The following is a 17,387-nucleotide window of genomic DNA, read 5'->3' as shown; positions in this document are numbered from 1 at the left end:
TCAAAAACCAACCAGACTGGTTGGCTGGCCGCGTTTGGTTCGATTGCAACTGGGTTGCAGTCAAACCGTGAGTGACAAGCGCTCAACTGAGTGCAGCAAACGCCAACCGAGCGCTTGAGTGAAACGACGCGCTGCGTTTCGAGTCAGTTGATTTTAGGCGCTCGTGCGACAAAATTCGGCGCGGCCGCTCGTTTTGTTCTTTCGTCTTTCGCACATGACGAGAAATTCGCAAATTCCAAAATAATAAACAAAAATTGATCGAGAATTTATAAGAAAAAATAATAAATCAAAGAAGTAAAAATTATTAATAATCTTCTGTTGTGTTGTGCCCAGAAGTGCCTCTCGCTCCCGCTGCCTAAGCCTCAGTAACAAATTGCATTTACAGTTAAAATAGATTTAGAATTTGATAAAGTGCCAAAGTTTCGGTTGGTGCAACACAATTTGTTGCATTCATTGTTCAACAGTGCAAATTGATAACAAAGTGCAAAAATTATAATAATATAAGATTTATATAAATCTTAACGAAAGTTCGAAATTTGTTGTGCTTCAAATTGGACGCGACGCCTGCGCAGCTGCAAATTCTAATTGGATATTGTGCCAAGCGGAAACGGAAGCGTCTGCACGCCATTTGCCAGAAGGAGGTAAATATAAGAGTTGCTTTAGATGTCTTATACACCAGTCTAATTAGATGCAATTGGCATTGTTTTGCTTTTGCCTTTGCTCTTGTTTTGACTGCTTTTCGCTTATGCTAGCCATGCATCTGGCTTGCTGCTAGCCTGGTTTTATAATATCCATGATTAAATTTGACAGTTGACAACTTTTCTCGTCTCTCTGCCATTTGAGTTTATGTTTGTTTGCATTTTGTATAAATTGACAATTCAACTGGCATATTACAAGCAACAACACAAGCACACGAAACTTATTGACATTGGCAGTGTGCGTGTGTGTGTGTGTGTGCGTTACAAGCTACTTAATGTTGGCTTAAATATAAACATTATAAATTCATGTACTTCAACTGGAGCAACAACAACTATTATGGAATGACGGCCCATTTAGCCCACTTGGCAAGGGCGTGGCCTCTCTTTGCTTTGTTTTTAGTAACTTTTTTTGGCAAAGCAAAACTTTGACTTTCTATGACATTTCAGCTGAGCCGAACTTTTGCACCGTCAGCTGTAAATTTGCTCCAAAATAACCTTTTCTAAGCTTCACTTCTTTGGCGATTTGTTGAGAGTGTAAACAGAGCAGTTAAATATATATTGAAATGTTAGTCAAACGATAGTTGATATGATATAAGATGTTAGATATGACAGAGCTTAATCATAGTCATGATATGATATATATGACGGCTGTTTTCGCTCTTGGCAGACTTTAAGTCTGACATAAAAACAGAATTTTTATAAAATTAACTTTTTCTGCTTGCCAATAAAAACTATTTAATTTAATTAATTTATTCTTTACTATTGTCTTATAATCAACAATTGGAATAGTAAATATATGTATATAGTTATACCTATCTTGGCAGTTGACTTCTCTTTGGGACAAGTTAACAATGAAGATCCGGCTTCACAGACCTGACGAGTGTCTGAACTTTGTTTCGTTGTCTTGGGCAAAGGCTTTAGTCGCCAGACTTGTTTAATAATAATAGCTTGATGGTCAGCGCAAGTATATTGTGTTCTCAAATAATTATATTTATCTATAATTATTACAAATTATATATTACAAATTTTATACACTTCAAACATAAGAGCCTATAATTAAATACCAAATCTCGCTACTATGTAAAATTTGTTTAACAGGAACAAATCAATTTACATTAATTTTTGCTTACTTCTTTTCATAATAAACTAAATAAGTATTAAAACTTAATTTTTAATTTTAAAAATAAATTTAAAAAATAAAAATGCATGCAATTATTTGCTAATAACATAATATAATTTACCAATTCATTTATAATTTTTTTATAATAAAAATCAATAACAAAATTAGAATATATCTGTTATTTAACAGTTTATAAAATTAAATATTTATAATTTATATAGATCTGTTATATATATCTGTTATTTAATAATTTATAAATTTAAATATTTATAATTTAATTTAATTAATTTAAGTGATATAAGTTTTACATTAAAAAATGTTTTCCTTTCATTTATAATTATATGTAAAAATAATTAATTTTATAATTTATTACTCTTCTTTTTTTAACTTTTATAAATAATATATAAATTAATTTGATTTTAATTTTATGAACTACATCAAGAATTTTTTTATGTTGTAAGTGAAATTTTTAAAGATTTGCTTAAGTTTAAAGTAAAAGTATATAATTATTAATACTCGCAGTATTCCAATTGAATTACATTAATATTAAGTGAAAAGTTTTTTTTGCTCGCAGCTCATAAAAGTTTTAAAAAGCGAATTCGAATTGGAATTACTCGAAACAAAATCCAAGTGGAATCATGCAACAGTTCCCATTGCTGCCAGCCATAATATTTTAGTTCATTTACAGTTGACTTTATTCCAATTAGAACGTGTCACTACTCCCTCTCCCACTCTCTCTGTCTCTCTCTGTCTCTAGTCTAATTGAAGTTAATTTAATTAGCAGAATATTATTTAGCAAAAGTCTTGGCACAGCTGCGAGCTGCTGTTACACGTTTAAAGCATCATGAACTTGGCCACATATCACAATTAGATTAGCTTTTTGGCCTTGTTACACTAAGAACAAAGAACTAAGAACTGACCCGAGAAGCAGTGGGCCGCAGATAGTGTAACGTGGCCAGGGACACGTGCCAATTAGCTCCTAAGCCGAGTGCTGCACGAAGCTTAACCACAGAAGCTTGAACCACTCCAGAATCGAGTTGAAGCCAACTGCAAGCTTTATTAAGTATACGCCACATGCTACAAGCCAAAAGTTTCAATTAACTGCGAGCCATGCGCTTAGCTCCTAATAGACATATATATATATTTATATGCATTTAAATGAGCCAGCTCAGCAGCAAATAGTTAACAAATGCCAATAGAGGTCTTTAATTAAAAGCTTGACAATAGTTGCAGACGGAGCGAGCAGCAGCTGCTGTGGCTGCTGTGCTGTGGCTGTGGCAGCAACAGTCGCTGTGTGGCTGCAACCACTAAGCAACCCCAATGAGCCAGACATCAAGATCTAGAGCTAAACAAAAGGTGTCTGGCTGCTCGAGTGTGTGTGTGTGTGTGTGTGTGTGTGTGTGATTGTCTCTCTGTCTCCAGCTGGAGTGCCTAACAAGGCGACAACGATACTCGGCTGCTTATCAATGCGCCTCCCAAGCCGCCCCCCACAAACTCAACTTCAGCTCATTTCATTCATGAATGTTTTGTTCAAACGTTCACATGTGCCCAACGGGGGGCGGCGGGGGAGTACCCCTAATGGAAAGAGAAACAGATTAAAAGTAGGGGTGTCTCAAGTTCAAGTGCAGCCGCTTGCGAAGGCTTCCTTGCGTCTAGACGTGGCAGACAAACTGTTCCAGCCGAGTTCAAGATTTTTTTGCCAACGAAACGGCGATTTGAATAAGCATTAGACGGCCAGAAAGAGAGGGCCACAGCGCCGACCAGAGCGAGACAGCGAGAGCACAGAGTGAGAATTATAATGGCGCTGTGGCCATAAATTAGCCAGCGCTGGAGACACCAAAGCGGCATAGCCAAAAGCCGATTCACAAGGCAATTCTATATGCTTATATATACAGATATAGATATAGATATAGATATATATATGTGGCTATGTGTGTGCATATATCAAGCCTATGCTTGTGTGTCAGCTCATCGACAGAGACATCAACGGCTTCGTTTATAAAGCGAGCTAATTTGAATTAAACGAGTCAAACAGCAGCCGCAGCCGCAGCCGCAGCCGCCGCAGTTGCCCCTCTGCGCCCCTCTTGCCAGCCGAGGCAGCAACAGAGACCCATCTTTGATTGGCCTCTGCGCGTACGTGTTGCAAATAACATTTTGAAAATCTACAAATTTGTAAGACGGAAGTCGCAAGCAGCTCAAATGAAAGAAGAAAAAAACATAGACACGGCTCAAAGTTCGTGCACAGCTCACAAAGGGCGATTGCTAGACATTCCGTTCTTTGCCCATTCCAGTTGGGTTCTTAAAGAATTTCTCTTATCTAGTTAGTTGCTGCTGCAACTGACCTTGGGCTTGTCTCTTTTTGTGGCTCTTTGTGGCTTCATGTAAAGTTTTTCAAATTCAACAAGTTGAAACGTCGAAGGCACGTTGAAGTTTGTGAAGAGGCAGAGCGGGGAAGGGAGAGAGAGTGACAGAGAGAGAGAGAGAGAGAGAGATGGAGAGAAGTGAGGGCAAAAGAGAGAGGAGCATATAAAGCATTGATATCTTCTATTGATATCTTCCAGAATCCAGTTGAAGCTTGACATTTTTGAGTTTTATTTCAAAATATTGTATCATAGAGATCATAGAGATCATCATATATGATATATATATTAATATATCTTGTACTATAATTCAACGATTCATTGGACTGTTTATATCCCATAGTCTATAGTATATCTTATCATGTTGAATTACAACTTTGAGGATGTTACTCAGCAGTTACTGCTATGACCTATAGCATGGTATATATACTTAGATATATATATAGAGTTTGTAATCTCATAGAAATCATCGTCTAAATGTTAGCTGCTGCGTGACAAAATGTTCATAATCACAGCAAAGCAGAATAAAAATGTAGCAAAAGTTTTTACATTTTGGCAGAAGAAAAGTTTTGGTAGTTAGTTTGGTTTGATTCGAGCACGTTTTAGTTTGTGGCTAAACTAAAACACAATTTGCCGCTGCTTTGTGCTGCGGCTGGGAGAGCGACGTTTGTGTTTCCCACAGTCCAATCAGAAACTATGCAAATTGCTCGCTTTTTATCTAATCTAAAACGGGCAACGCTGCGACATATGAGTGTTGGGTATAAACTTTACATATATATATAGATATATATATGGTATGATATGATGTTTAGTTATGGCTCGAGCAACAGGCAGCCGAGCATGGCCAAGGGCTTACACGAAAGAGAATGAGGGGGATGAGAGAGAGAGAGGGATTGTTGATGAGCTCTAATTTTGAAATTATACCAAATTATTGCCGGCTTTAAGAAATGAAAGAATGAACTGAAGACAACTTAGCAGCTAGCCAATTGGAGTCCAACTGGAAACCAACTGGAGCCCAAGTTGGAGTCGGCTTTGGCTTGGGTTTCTTCGGTTACAGTTTGCGTTGTTCAAATTGTCGCTGCCTGTTGCTCTGGTTGTTATTGTTGCTGCTGCTGTTGTTGCTGTTGTTTTTGTTGTTTTTGTTGCTTGGCACATAACAAGTTAATTTTCATGTAAATTTCTGCTTTTGGGCCCGGCTGGCTGGCTGACTGGCTGGCAGCCTTTCATATAAAGCAACAAAGACAACAACAACCGGTTAACATAATCACTTAATTTGCTGATTGTGTGCGTGGCTCGTTTCGGGATCGTAATCGTAGGCGCTGGGCGCTGGGCGCTGCGGGTAAATGTAAATCGGGCCGACAATGAAAGATACATATATATACATATATCTGAATCTAAATCGTCATCTAAAACGAGCCAACAAAGTGTCAATATTATTAAGTGATGATGTTCAATATGTTCTCAAGTCTGATAAACGAGCTGCGACCAAGCAGCAAAGCCAGGCGTAATATGAGCCAAGCGCTAGAGAGGGAGAGGGAGCGAGTGGCAGAGAGGGAGAAAGAAGACGAAGTTGAGATATCTTCTGAAAGCCGCGCACTCTCCTAAGCCTGGTTGATAAATTGTGTGTGTATTTATGCGGCTACCAGAAAATAATTTACCAAAAACTAAAACCGGCAGCAAGGGCAAAAACTGTGTATAGAATAAATAACAAACTTGCTAAAAACAAAGAGAACACAAAAAAAAACACAACAAAAATTGGCAAACAAACACTCACACACACACACAAGTACGCAGTCAAACAAGCGCAACATAAAAAAGTCATTCAGCAAAGCAACAAATCAACAGCAGAAACAAAAAAACTAAAAACAAAAACAACAACAAATATTAAAACAAATGCTGAGTTATTAGCACGCCAAACGCTAGCTGCGACGCTGACGTCGGCGTGGGCAGCGTTCGCCGTCGGGTCAGTTGGTGGCGGCGGCGGTTGTGCGTTTTGTTTTTGCTTGGCTTTTGTTTTTGCTTTCGTTTTATGCTGCTTATTCATGGCAGTCACAACAAAAACAAACAAACATCGAGTGGAAAGCTTGCAGAAACGGCAACACGTGAAAACCGCAATGCAAAGAAATGTGCAGCAGCAGGGAAAAAAATGAATGCAGGAAAAAAAATCACTTGAAAATGACGAAAATAAAAACTAAAATGCAGCCCCACTCACCCAGAACATTAACTTGCATGTATTGCACCGCGCATGGGTAGCTCCAACAGTTGGCAAGTGCTCAAAAATTAGTTGAGTGGCAAACAAATGTACTGCAGTTATGCATGAGTCTTATATTCCAATTTAATATAATATAAGAGTGGTGCGTTATATGGGCTTGCACACGTGCATTGGTGTTCCGAGTGAATGGCAAAATAGAGATGCTAGAAGCTTGAGGAAAAGTTACAATCTGGAATCAATTGGAAGTGCTGAAAGGGGTAGCCATAAAACTTCGCAGCTTTAGCTGAAATGAAACATTTTATGCTAGAACTTTTTGTATATCGCTCTCTTGGAACTTTCAGTCGGCACTAAAAATGGGTTTGTAAGTGGGCAACTGTAGCTTAAGCTACAAATGAATATATAAGTTGATTGGGCTTTCTATAACTACTCGTACGTCCCTCGCTTGGAACGTCTGGCTGGCTGTCTGCAGCCGTGTTTGTGTAGCCATGCATTTATGATGATTTTAAGCTTGCAAGCATCATCAGGCGACCCGAGCAGCACAGCCTAACGAAGACAGGGGCCAGGTGGAGAGTGCGAGGGACTCGTTAGGAGGGGGCCAGGCATACAGATCCGGCGAGCATTAAAGCAGCTTTAACTATAAATAAAACCGAAAGGCAACAATAGCAGTGATCAAGGGGGCACGGAAGGTGGTAGGACGGAGGACAACACACATGCGAATGCATCAAAAGTTGCACTGAAACTGAGCCACAGACGAAGACTCTGCCGGCACCAACAACAACAACAGCCACAAAAGACACGCAGCAAAAACAACGCAAAATAATAATACAAATAACTATAGATGCATAGATAGGAGCGCTAGTTAGATGGACGAGCGAAGGATGTGGCATGGGGCATGCAGCTGAGGCCGTTGGCAACGTGCTCATCATTATCAACTGTGTTGTTGTTGTTGCTCTTGCTGCTTGGGCAATGCGAGGCCGTTGCCATAATTGTTTAGTTAGCGTCGAGCAACCGCCCTAGCCTTGGCCCACCTGAGCAGCAACTGCTGCGGCTGCGGCTGCGACTGCGGCTGCGACTGTTGCTGCGGCTGCTGCTGCTGCTGCTGCTGCTGCTGTTCTTTTGTGCAGTCATGTGCAGCCAAGTCAATAGGCGAACGCCAACGCCAAAGCCAGAGCAACTTACTCCCTTTTTCAGCCCAACGTCCAGGCTCAAGCGCTGGCTCTGGCGCTGACTCTCAAGCTAGAAGCTGGAAGCTGAGCTCTGGCTAAAACCTGATTATGAGTGGCCCCAACTGTTTGTAGACGGCATGTTGTGTATTCTAACACGCTGCGGATGGCGTCCACGTCTTCGTCTGCGTCTGCGTCGCTTGGATCTGGGCAAACAAAATGCGTCTTTAATGCAAACATGCAGCAGGCAGGCAGCAGCAGCAGCTTCCTTTGAAGTTGTTGCAGGCGGTTGCTGCAGGGGGAGCTGCGTTGCTGTTGCATGTGCGTACAAAACTTTAAACAGGAATTTTAACAACTTGCTTTGTACTTTTGCTTGTTGCTCGAACAACAACCAACAACAGCCAGAGCAACAACATACAACATACAACAGACAACAACAACAATAACAACATTAACTGATTTATAAAGAAAATTTCTATGCGTCGCTTGCTTGAGAGCCCAAAAAGGAAATGCATGTTGAGGCCGCTGCTGCTGCCGCTGCCGCTGCCGCTGCCGTTGCTGATCGCAGCTGAGCTGCTGCCTCGGCCGCTGCCGCTGCGTCTGCATGCCAAACAACGTGCCAACATTGACGGCGAGCGGCGCTGCCAATTAGAAGATTTCATATTTCTTTCTTGTTGCTTCTTGCGTATGTTGTTGTTGCTGTTGTTTTTGATGTTGTTGTTGCCGCAATGCAATTCAATTAGACAGGCAGCAGCAGCAGCGGCAGCATCAGCGCTGGCAAGTAGATGGTTAGGTCAAAGGTTGTTGTCGCTTACGTCACATCAAATATAAGACCTTATATAGCAAGCAGCTTGTGTACGTCTTTTGTTTATTTCGTATTTTACTAATTTTAGCTGTTTTTAGCTTTATTAGAGTTTGCTGAAATGTTTCATAGCAAGCAGTTAGAAGCAGCGCTTAAGCTCTTATAGCAAACAGCTTTAAGTCAAGCTATATGTGCAAATAATTGCTTGATTTCATAGCATTTAGAACTCATTTCTTAATTTTCGACAGAATAATTAATAATTAATATTAAACTAAAATATTTATATTGATGAGTGTATTCCAATTATTTAAATTTTAATTTCATATTCAATTTACTTAGATTTATTTCTTTATTTTTTATAAATATTTTAAGTACACTTTACAGAATTCAATCAGCATTTTCTGTTTAATTGAGTTATTAAATTTTAATACTTTTGTTTGTGTTATTAGCTTTTACTCATAATTAAAGCTTTTCCTCATTGTTTATTTTTTATTATCACTAAATATTATTATTAATGAAATAGTAGAGTTTTATAGTCTGCTGCTGCAGCAGCAGTCTCATCATATCATTAGTTTCATAGCATTGACGAGCTTAATGAGCCATAATCCATCACAAGGCATCGTGTTTTGTCATACTTATCAACGAGTTAAGGTCAAAGTTAAGGCTGACGGCACATCAAAGGCCAGCTGACAAGCCGTTGCAGAAAGAGACCCAACAAAGAGCCAGCTGGAGTGAGACGTCACTCAGATGTGCCACATGTTGCATTATCGCGATAATTAACAAAAGCTTAAATGCTGCCCACGGTGCCAGCCACCGGACCAGCTGGTCAGCAGTTGCCCCCGCCGGGTGGTCAGCATATCAGAACTCGGCTTGAAAAACAAAAAACTTTATATCTGGCCATTAAAACTGCGACTTGCAGCAAACATTTTAATTATGGATGCGAAATACGCACGCAAGAAAACTATGAATACGTCAAAAGCAGTATTAAACAAGGTCAGGGCCAGAAATTTGGCATGAAGCGCTGTCGTTTAGCTTGCTATTAAAATTGCATTACAAGCTACCAATTCGTCTGGCTCAGCTTTGAATCTGTTGTTGGCTGGCATTTTTGACAGCTGTTCCACATTTGTTAGCATCTACATCAAAGTCACGTCGCATCTGTTACACATCTCGCACAATTTGTTGCTGCCGACTCGAGTGTCTTGCCTCATAGTTTCAGCCATCGAGTTGTTTGGCTATCGAATGCAAACAGTCCTCTCGAGTGCTGACACATCAAGGTGCATCACTGAATAGTGCCATCCAAACTAAATCATCTTCGATAGGCAGCCCCGTGAGGCAGTTGAAGGTTTTAGCCAGACGATAAGAACTAAGAGAAAGCTGGGATTATATTTGGACTGGTTTAGTATGAGAGAAAGCTAGAATGGACAAGAATTTGCCTAAGACTTTAGCATTGGAAATGTCTCAATTGTCAAAGTGTCTCGCGTTCCGAAAGTTCTTGAAGAGATTTAGACTAATTTCAGATTCTGAGTAAGCCTTCTCATATTCTGAGTATAATGGAGTACAGTCTTAAGTAATTTAAAGTAATTAAGCATTCGGAATGTTTAGTTTAAAGTAATTGTTACTGTAAGTGCTTTAATATTCGGAGTTGGGTATTGGGGTAATATGTCATTTAGATTACTTTGATTCCTAAAGTTAATTCATTTTCGGAGTCAACCAAAATTCGGAATAAATTTCGGAGTGGCGTGTTTCGAGTAGTACGTCACTTAGAGAACTTCTTTTGCTGAAGTCAACTCATATTCGGAGTAAATTAAAATTCGGAGTAAATTTCGGAATAGTGGGGTTAGAGTATTACGTACCTAAAGTTAACTCATTTTCAAAATAAATCGGAGACAATCCCTTTGAGCAAGTGTTCCACATTTAACGAGTATATGATTTTATTTAACTTTTTATCACATTTTGCTCATTAGTAAGCTAACACTTTTATATCAATTAGCTTTTGTTAGCCAACTCTTAGCCTTTACAATTATCTTAGAAGCTGTCACATTCGTGCTTTACTGCAAACAATATCGACAATAAATAATAATAATAAACTAAGCATGCCAATAAATGAAATAAGTTTTAGGTCTGAAAAACAAAAAGCAAGTGAAAAGAATGACAGGCGACAGCGACAACAACAGAAATGAATAAAAAGGCCAATCGCAGCGCGGTTCGTGGCTTGGCCACTGCCCATTGCCCATTGATCGCAGCCCCTGGAGCCTAGCGCTCCAAGCCCCAAAGACACCTGTGCGCTCCAATCTGTGAGCGAAACGTGTTCGCACGCCAGCGACAAACGCCGACGGCGTGACGCCAACAATAGGCAGACAACATGACCTTTCCATACCTGCAAATACATATAAATAATTACACATGTGTGTGTGTGTGTGAGTGCACAACATAGTTGGCTGTGGCCCCCAAAGCCCCATACACACCCACCCAAAAGACTGCACACGAGCTGCGCGCATTCGTCAAGCAATGCAAGCGAGGCAGAGAGACAGAGAGCGGGCGCAGAGGGAGAGAGAGAGAGAGATAGGGAGGTAGCTGGAACAGAGCCCCATTGCCATGCTCATCAAATTCTCGCATGTTGCCTGTCAAACCGCAGTGACAAACACACGCACACAACCAGGCGACGTTTGCTTTGTGGCATCTGCAGCTGCGCCCTGCCACTGCCTGTGTCACTCTCCTCTCCCCAACTCTGGCCCCCTCTCAGTGAGTGGCTGCAATTCCTTTGAAAAATTCCACCAGTTGCAGCTCTTGTTTGTTTTTGCGGGCCTAGCCATAATGTTTTTATGATGACCCACGGCACAGGCTTCTGGCTGGCCCCGTCGCTCGTTCCTTAATCCGCGCTGTGTCTTTATTTTCGCTTGCTGCTGCTGCCGCCGCTGCTGCAGCCTACTTGCCGCAATTAGCTGTTCGGCTATTCTTGGCGCTGCAGCTTCCCAGCCAGACACATTGGCATGGCATGAAATTTAATTGAAAAAATTATTCAGCCAACGCGCAAAAATGCAATGAAATTTGAGCATCGATTGTGGGTCAGCATCAGCTCATGCCCATCGACAGCTGCCCCCAAAAAACAGGCTCGCGACGACCACTTAGCAGCAGCAGCGACAGCGGCAGTTGCAGCTGCATCTGTGGCAACTTCACCAGGTAGTGGTTCAGCTTAGCCGATCGCAAGCGCAATCCATTTCAATTGCCACGACGCGTTTAAGATTACGCAAGCGATTAGCCAGGCAGCTGAAAAATGCCGCACGCGTCTGCCGGAGTTGCTGCCCCATGTGGCAGCATAGCAGCCGCATGCCTCATGCCGCAAACTTGTTTATTAGATGCTTCCCAGAAATAACTAGAATAGGAGCAATCAGCAGCACGTGCTCCCAAAGCGAAAACTTAGCCAAGTTTTCAGAGCTAAGGCAGAGAGGAAGAAGAAGAACAAAATCTCATGACTAAGCAGTCGAAATCAGTTTTCATAAAACAATTAAAAATCAATGTTACAAAAATGTCATTGCCATAACGAAATTGAAATGCGGCCAAGCAAAAAACAGGCGAAATTTTCTTTTCGTTTTTGCGCTTTTCACTGAATCAGCGAAATTTTTTGCTGCTAAAATTGATGCAATCAAAATAAAACAATAAAAAAGTTGTAATTTATTAATCAGTGCACAAGATGCAAGTTTGTCAGTGGAACTGACAAAAGTCAAATAAAAACTGATTGGGGCAGAGAAAGAGAGCGTGTGTAAGGGAGAGGCAGAGAGAGCAGGTGAGGCAAGTTGGCTTTGGTTGCGCAGCGTGGGCGGCAGCTGCTGCAATCAACTCCAGATGCAGACACAGCGCAAACAAAATACAAAAGCTAACAACTAAGAAAGTTAGAGGCGAGCTTAGTGCACGTTTAAATACCCTGCCTGCAGCAAGAGTGATAATATGAGCAGAGTGTTGAAGGGGGAGAGAGGCAGAGCGGTTAGAGGAAAGTGAAGTCATGGAGTTGTGATAAGAGAGCAGTAGTAGCAAGGCAAAGATAGAGCAACTATATAGAAGCATACGGAAATATTCTGTAATATATGAGATATATATTTAAATATTATATAATATATTTCATGTATGTTTACTTCTGTTCCATTTGATATGCTCGAAACCAGTCAAATCTTTTGCCTTGCAAGCTGAGTTGACATTCCACTAATCAGCTTAAGTTATTATTATTATATATATAATTAATATTAATATCAATATTGGCATTAGTTCTTATCTACACACACATTAATTTAACTCTATGCTATATTATTAACACGACTTTATTAGATTTTTAAACAAAGTCCATTCATTTTAATAAAATTTTCGCTAAAGATTCTGATATAAATATATGCCTTATGTATTTAACTATAGCCATGCTACTTGCCATTTATGTATGATTCATCTACTCCTATTACCTATTATATTATATACTACTATAGCATATTATATATTAGTACTGTATATATAAGTACCGTATCTTAAACGTTATCCATGCACCAATTCTAGTCTTCATTAAGCATCTTCTACAGTCACAGAAGTCATAAACAAAACTGAATGCAACTCTTTAATCCCTTTTTTTGCATAGGGTATAAAAAGCTAAAACTGCAATTACACACACACACTCACACACACATACATATGCACAAATATTTGCTGTGTGTGTGTGTGTTGTAGTCAAAGTTGACTCTTGACGCATTTTTAAGCGCTGGCTGCAACTCAGCCTCAGCTTGCGACGACGCCGCATTGCGCCTCTCTGTGTGTGTGTGTGTGTGAGAAGTGTGGGAAAAGTGGGCGTGTCCAATGGGCATTAAACGGTATTTCAACTTTAGCTCAAGCTGCTTTTGTATAGCAGTTGCCGCTGCCGCCGCTGCTGCTGTGGCTGTGGCTGTTGCCGTTGATTTCATTTCAGTTTGTTGTTTTTGCTGCAATTAATTGACGAGCGTCCCGAAACAGAGAATAAAAAAAGCTAAAATAAAAGAGAGACAAAGAGAGCTAGAGTGAGAGTGAGTGAGCGACTCGCAGAATCTAAAAGTCAGACAAACAAACAGCAAACAGATAAACAGAGACGTCATCGCCGCCGCCACCGCTGCTGCAGGAGGGTTGGGTTAGGGTATTTGGGGTCGACGTCATCATGTGAACTTGTCTGGACTGTGTCGACTGTGTATCCATATCCTGTGCGCTTGTCATTAATGGGGGCCGCCCTAATCAACTCAACTCAGCCGCGTCCAACTCGACTCGACTCGACTCGACTCGACTCGGGGCTCCGTCCGCACACACATCTTCATCATTTACTTGGCGGCCTGGCAAATTGATTCATTAGTCAAAGTGACTCTTATTTAGTAAATAAGCCAAAGCCAATGCCTGTTGGCTGTCGACTAATGCTGCCATTGCTAGGATTGGCATTTCCATTCCCTTTTTTGCAGTCGCATTCGCGCTTAAATGCTGAGCGAGTCATTTATCAAATTGCATTTGATTTGTTAATTAAATTTTCTATTTATGCTTATTAAGGCCGACTCGAGCTGGTCGTGCCGCAGCTCTCGAATGCTAAACACGCCCAGCTATGGCTAAAACCAAGCTTCAACCGGTTTGCGGCCAATCTCGTTGGGGGCTTAGGCTCGTTTCATTTTTTTCTTCTCAACTTTTTCTAGCTCTTTTTAGCCTCTTAGTCTCCCACTGTTATCATCAAATGGGTCGCTGGCTGCTTAGCTTGATTGTGTCACAGTTTGTGTTTATTGGAGCCGGGTCTATTCAAACGGCCATATTTATGGTAACGAAAACTATTTTTATTACGCACAACTTTTAATGACAAATAAATGTTGCTATTAGAGCGTTGCGAATCGCTGCTCCGAGCTGGCGGGGCGTCTTTTGCCTTTTGGCCGTGTCGAATAGCGGAAGTCTTGCTAGCCCTTTGGCGATGTCGTCAGCACGCGTGAACAGAAAAATGAAATTGAAAATCAGATTCACACTCCCACGCATAGAGCGCTCATTGGCCAGTTGGCCAATTCCCAGGCGTTGACTAACATCAGTTAGCAGCTGTTGGCCAGCTACAGCTAAGCCATGTTTAGGCAGGTAGGCAGCAACTAAAGCTAATTAGCGGACTATGTTTTACCGATTGCCAGAGAAAGTCTGCGACAAGCTATAAGCTTACCTAATACACTCCTATATACAGGAGATATTTCAGATATTCAATTAGCAACTTGGTGCATGAGAATTGCGTAGAAAGGCAATCATGTGTGCCTGAAACACATATATCTCATATATCTATATATATATATGAATACTCCTCAAGCTTATCCCTATTCCACACATAACATCTGTGAGAATCACATAGAAAGGACCTGAGCTTAGCTCATAAATTACTCTAGCCACTTTTACTTTCCGCACCAGCAGCAACAAGTCGATATTCGCTTGTAACTATCGATATATGTAATCTATATGCACAGCGACAACAACAATGCAAACAACCAGAGTTTTCAGTTGAGAGAGGCGGCACCCATCGAGTGTCACCTTTTGCGGTTCTCAGCGTCCGCTGTCAGTTGTAATTTTATACGATCAGCTTTCGATTTGGCGAAGCCTGAGGTTAAAAATGAACATGGCCAAGCGGCGATAAGTAGAGATTGGTATTGGGGCACAGCCAGCAGCAGCAGCAGCCCCGACTCTCGCCTCTCCACTCTCAATGTAATTTTGCGGTTTTGGCACCCAAAAAAAAAATATCTTTTTTATATATACACATATATATATATATGTATATAAGCTTTGAGTGCAATTGATACGCTCCAGCAGAGGACAGCGAACGGACGATGAGGCGGACTCAGATTCGAATTTGGATTCGATTGTCAAAGCCAATTGCGAGGCAGCCGCATGGGCCATGTAAATGCCAGGCAGCGAGAGTAACTGTGTGCGTGTGTGTGTGTGTGTGTGCCGTGTCTTTTCAGTTGCCTGTGGCTGTTGTGCGTCTCCCTGCGTCTTGCTGCTTTATGCGATATGAATTACACAAGTTTCCTGGCAGCGTTTTATATACGCTTTCCTCTTTATTATTATGCAGCTGTGCGTGTGTATGTGTGTGTGTGTGTGTCGTTATAATATAATAATTAAATGAATTGCCAAAGTGTGTCGGCAACAGACGCGCCTCGTTCGTCAGGCCCTGCCACAAGCAGGCAGTCTGACTTAGAGATGAGAGATATCAAAAAACTAGCTGTAAATAAAGTTTGTCTGGAGAGGAGAGTTAGTTACTAGAAGAGGAAGATATTAAGTTATGCTAACAAGCTTTTTAGCTTTTCGATGTCACTGAAATCCTTTTAAAGTCCTCTGTCCTGTCCACACAGTCCACAACTGCACCTATTTAAGCTACATCTTTGCTCTAAAGTTCTCCTGCCTTTGATACTCCATTATAAAATTTTCTAGTCAATTGGCGGAGCTCACGCTGCCATCTCTAGCGTGAGCTGATATTTCACAGCAGGCAGCGCAAAACAGACCCAGTTTTAATATACTCCTTGGCTCGTCGCCTGTCGGACTAAAAAAAGGGTTTAAATTTTTATTTTTGCTGCTTTTATTTGTTTTTTACACTCGAGGTGTCAATTTCAACGCCCTTCTTTTGTTTGCGACGCGGCTGTAGAATGCATTGTACATACCTCAGAGTATAGTCCCATATGAATACACCTATATAAATATATATGTGTGTGTATTATGTGTGAATATTACCCTCGTTTTTAATTTCTGCCAAATTATGCAAAACACGCTGCGATACACTTAGAAAGGGCTTTCGGCGTACACTGAGCGAAAAATGTATTAAGCTAAATCTGTTTGCCAGCCTCCTTTGGGTGGGCGTAGAAATAATCTATACACATATTGCCAGCGTGTTGGCCAGCCACGCCCACAGGCGAAGGCACACAAACGCACGCCTACAAAGTGTTTAACATAAATATTTGCAAATTTCTCGAACAACGGCACGAATTAAAACACATGCATATAGAGCCAAAGCCCGATATAAATTGCCTTTGACTTCTGCCAGAGAAGCGTTTTGTGCGGGCAGAGTGGGGGCGGAGGCACTGTGGGGCGTTGGAAGTCAGCACCTCATCCTTCAGCTGCAGCCCTATGCAGCACATGGAATGGACTGGATGCGTCTCTCGGGTACACTCCTCGCAGTCGAGTCTGCTTTTTGGGGTGTGTACTTCAAATGGGTTGTGCACAGCGGCCTAGCAGCTTAATGGCCATGTGTAGAGGGCGGAGGTGGATGTGGGCGTGGCGGCATGGCTGCACATCTATATAGCATACATGTGTATAAATCACATTTGCATGTGCTTCATGCAGCTGACAACTCAATAAAATGTCGCTATTTTAATTTTTCGCCTTGATGTCGTCACACGCATGTGACAAGTTGCAAGTTGCAAGCTGCAAGCTGCGAGTTGCATGTTGCATGCTCAATGTTGCCATGCTGATGTGTTTATTGCTATTAAGCATTATATTTTATGCGTTTAATACCAGAAAGATGTTATATATAGCAGACAATTGCTGGATATCAAATAGAAGCTGCCTGGGTACTTGAAGGGAAGTTTTATTAGATAGAGTGAACTTAGTTTAGTGTGGGCATATAATTAATTTGTCTTATAGGATTTGCTATTAAAGAAGATGCACTTGAAATAGTCAGAGTTGCTGGAGCAAGAGCATAGAAGGGAAAGAGCTATCCTGGTTTAGAGTGTCGTTATGACTTTAAAATTCGGGAATTAACTTAGATATATATAGATGAGATAACGTATAGTATATTCCACTTTCTTCTTATTGGATTCTAACTAAACGCTAATCAGACAACACTTTCATATAACATTTGCTATGCTTCTTGCTTCCGTTCGATCAAGAACTCTAATTCGATTAAAGGAAAATGAGTGTTGAGATACTTCACGTATCAAAGATAAATATCAATGAATTCTTAGCTTTCTAAATGAATATAAAATATCGAAATTAAATCTTTAATAGCTCCTCCAATATCTAATCGAGCTAGC

At 40.9% G+C, this 17,387-nt stretch overlaps 1 protein-coding gene across 2 annotated transcripts in view; it reads left to right on the top strand.

The window, feature by feature from the left end:
* The first annotated feature begins 461 nt into the window (after positions 1-461).
* Positions 462-17,387, top strand: part of LOC111592318 — a 64,336-nt gene continuing 47,410 nt past the window's right edge. For both annotated transcript variants that reach the window (XM_023304435.2, XM_023304433.2), the window contains exon 1: positions 462-641. The gene's annotated coding sequence lies outside the window, so the exon portion shown is untranslated. The remainder of the gene's footprint in view (positions 642-17,387) is intronic.

The sequence above is a fragment of the Drosophila hydei genome, unplaced genomic scaffold, assembly GCF_003285905.1.
Source record: "Drosophila hydei strain 15085-1641.00,03,60 unplaced genomic scaffold, DhydRS2 tig00000001-arrow-pilon, whole genome shotgun sequence".
NCBI lineage: Eukaryota > Metazoa > Arthropoda > Insecta > Diptera > Drosophilidae > Drosophila > Drosophila hydei.
Note: the sequence above shows the minus strand (reverse complement) of the source record. Positions and strands in the feature narration are given on the sequence as shown.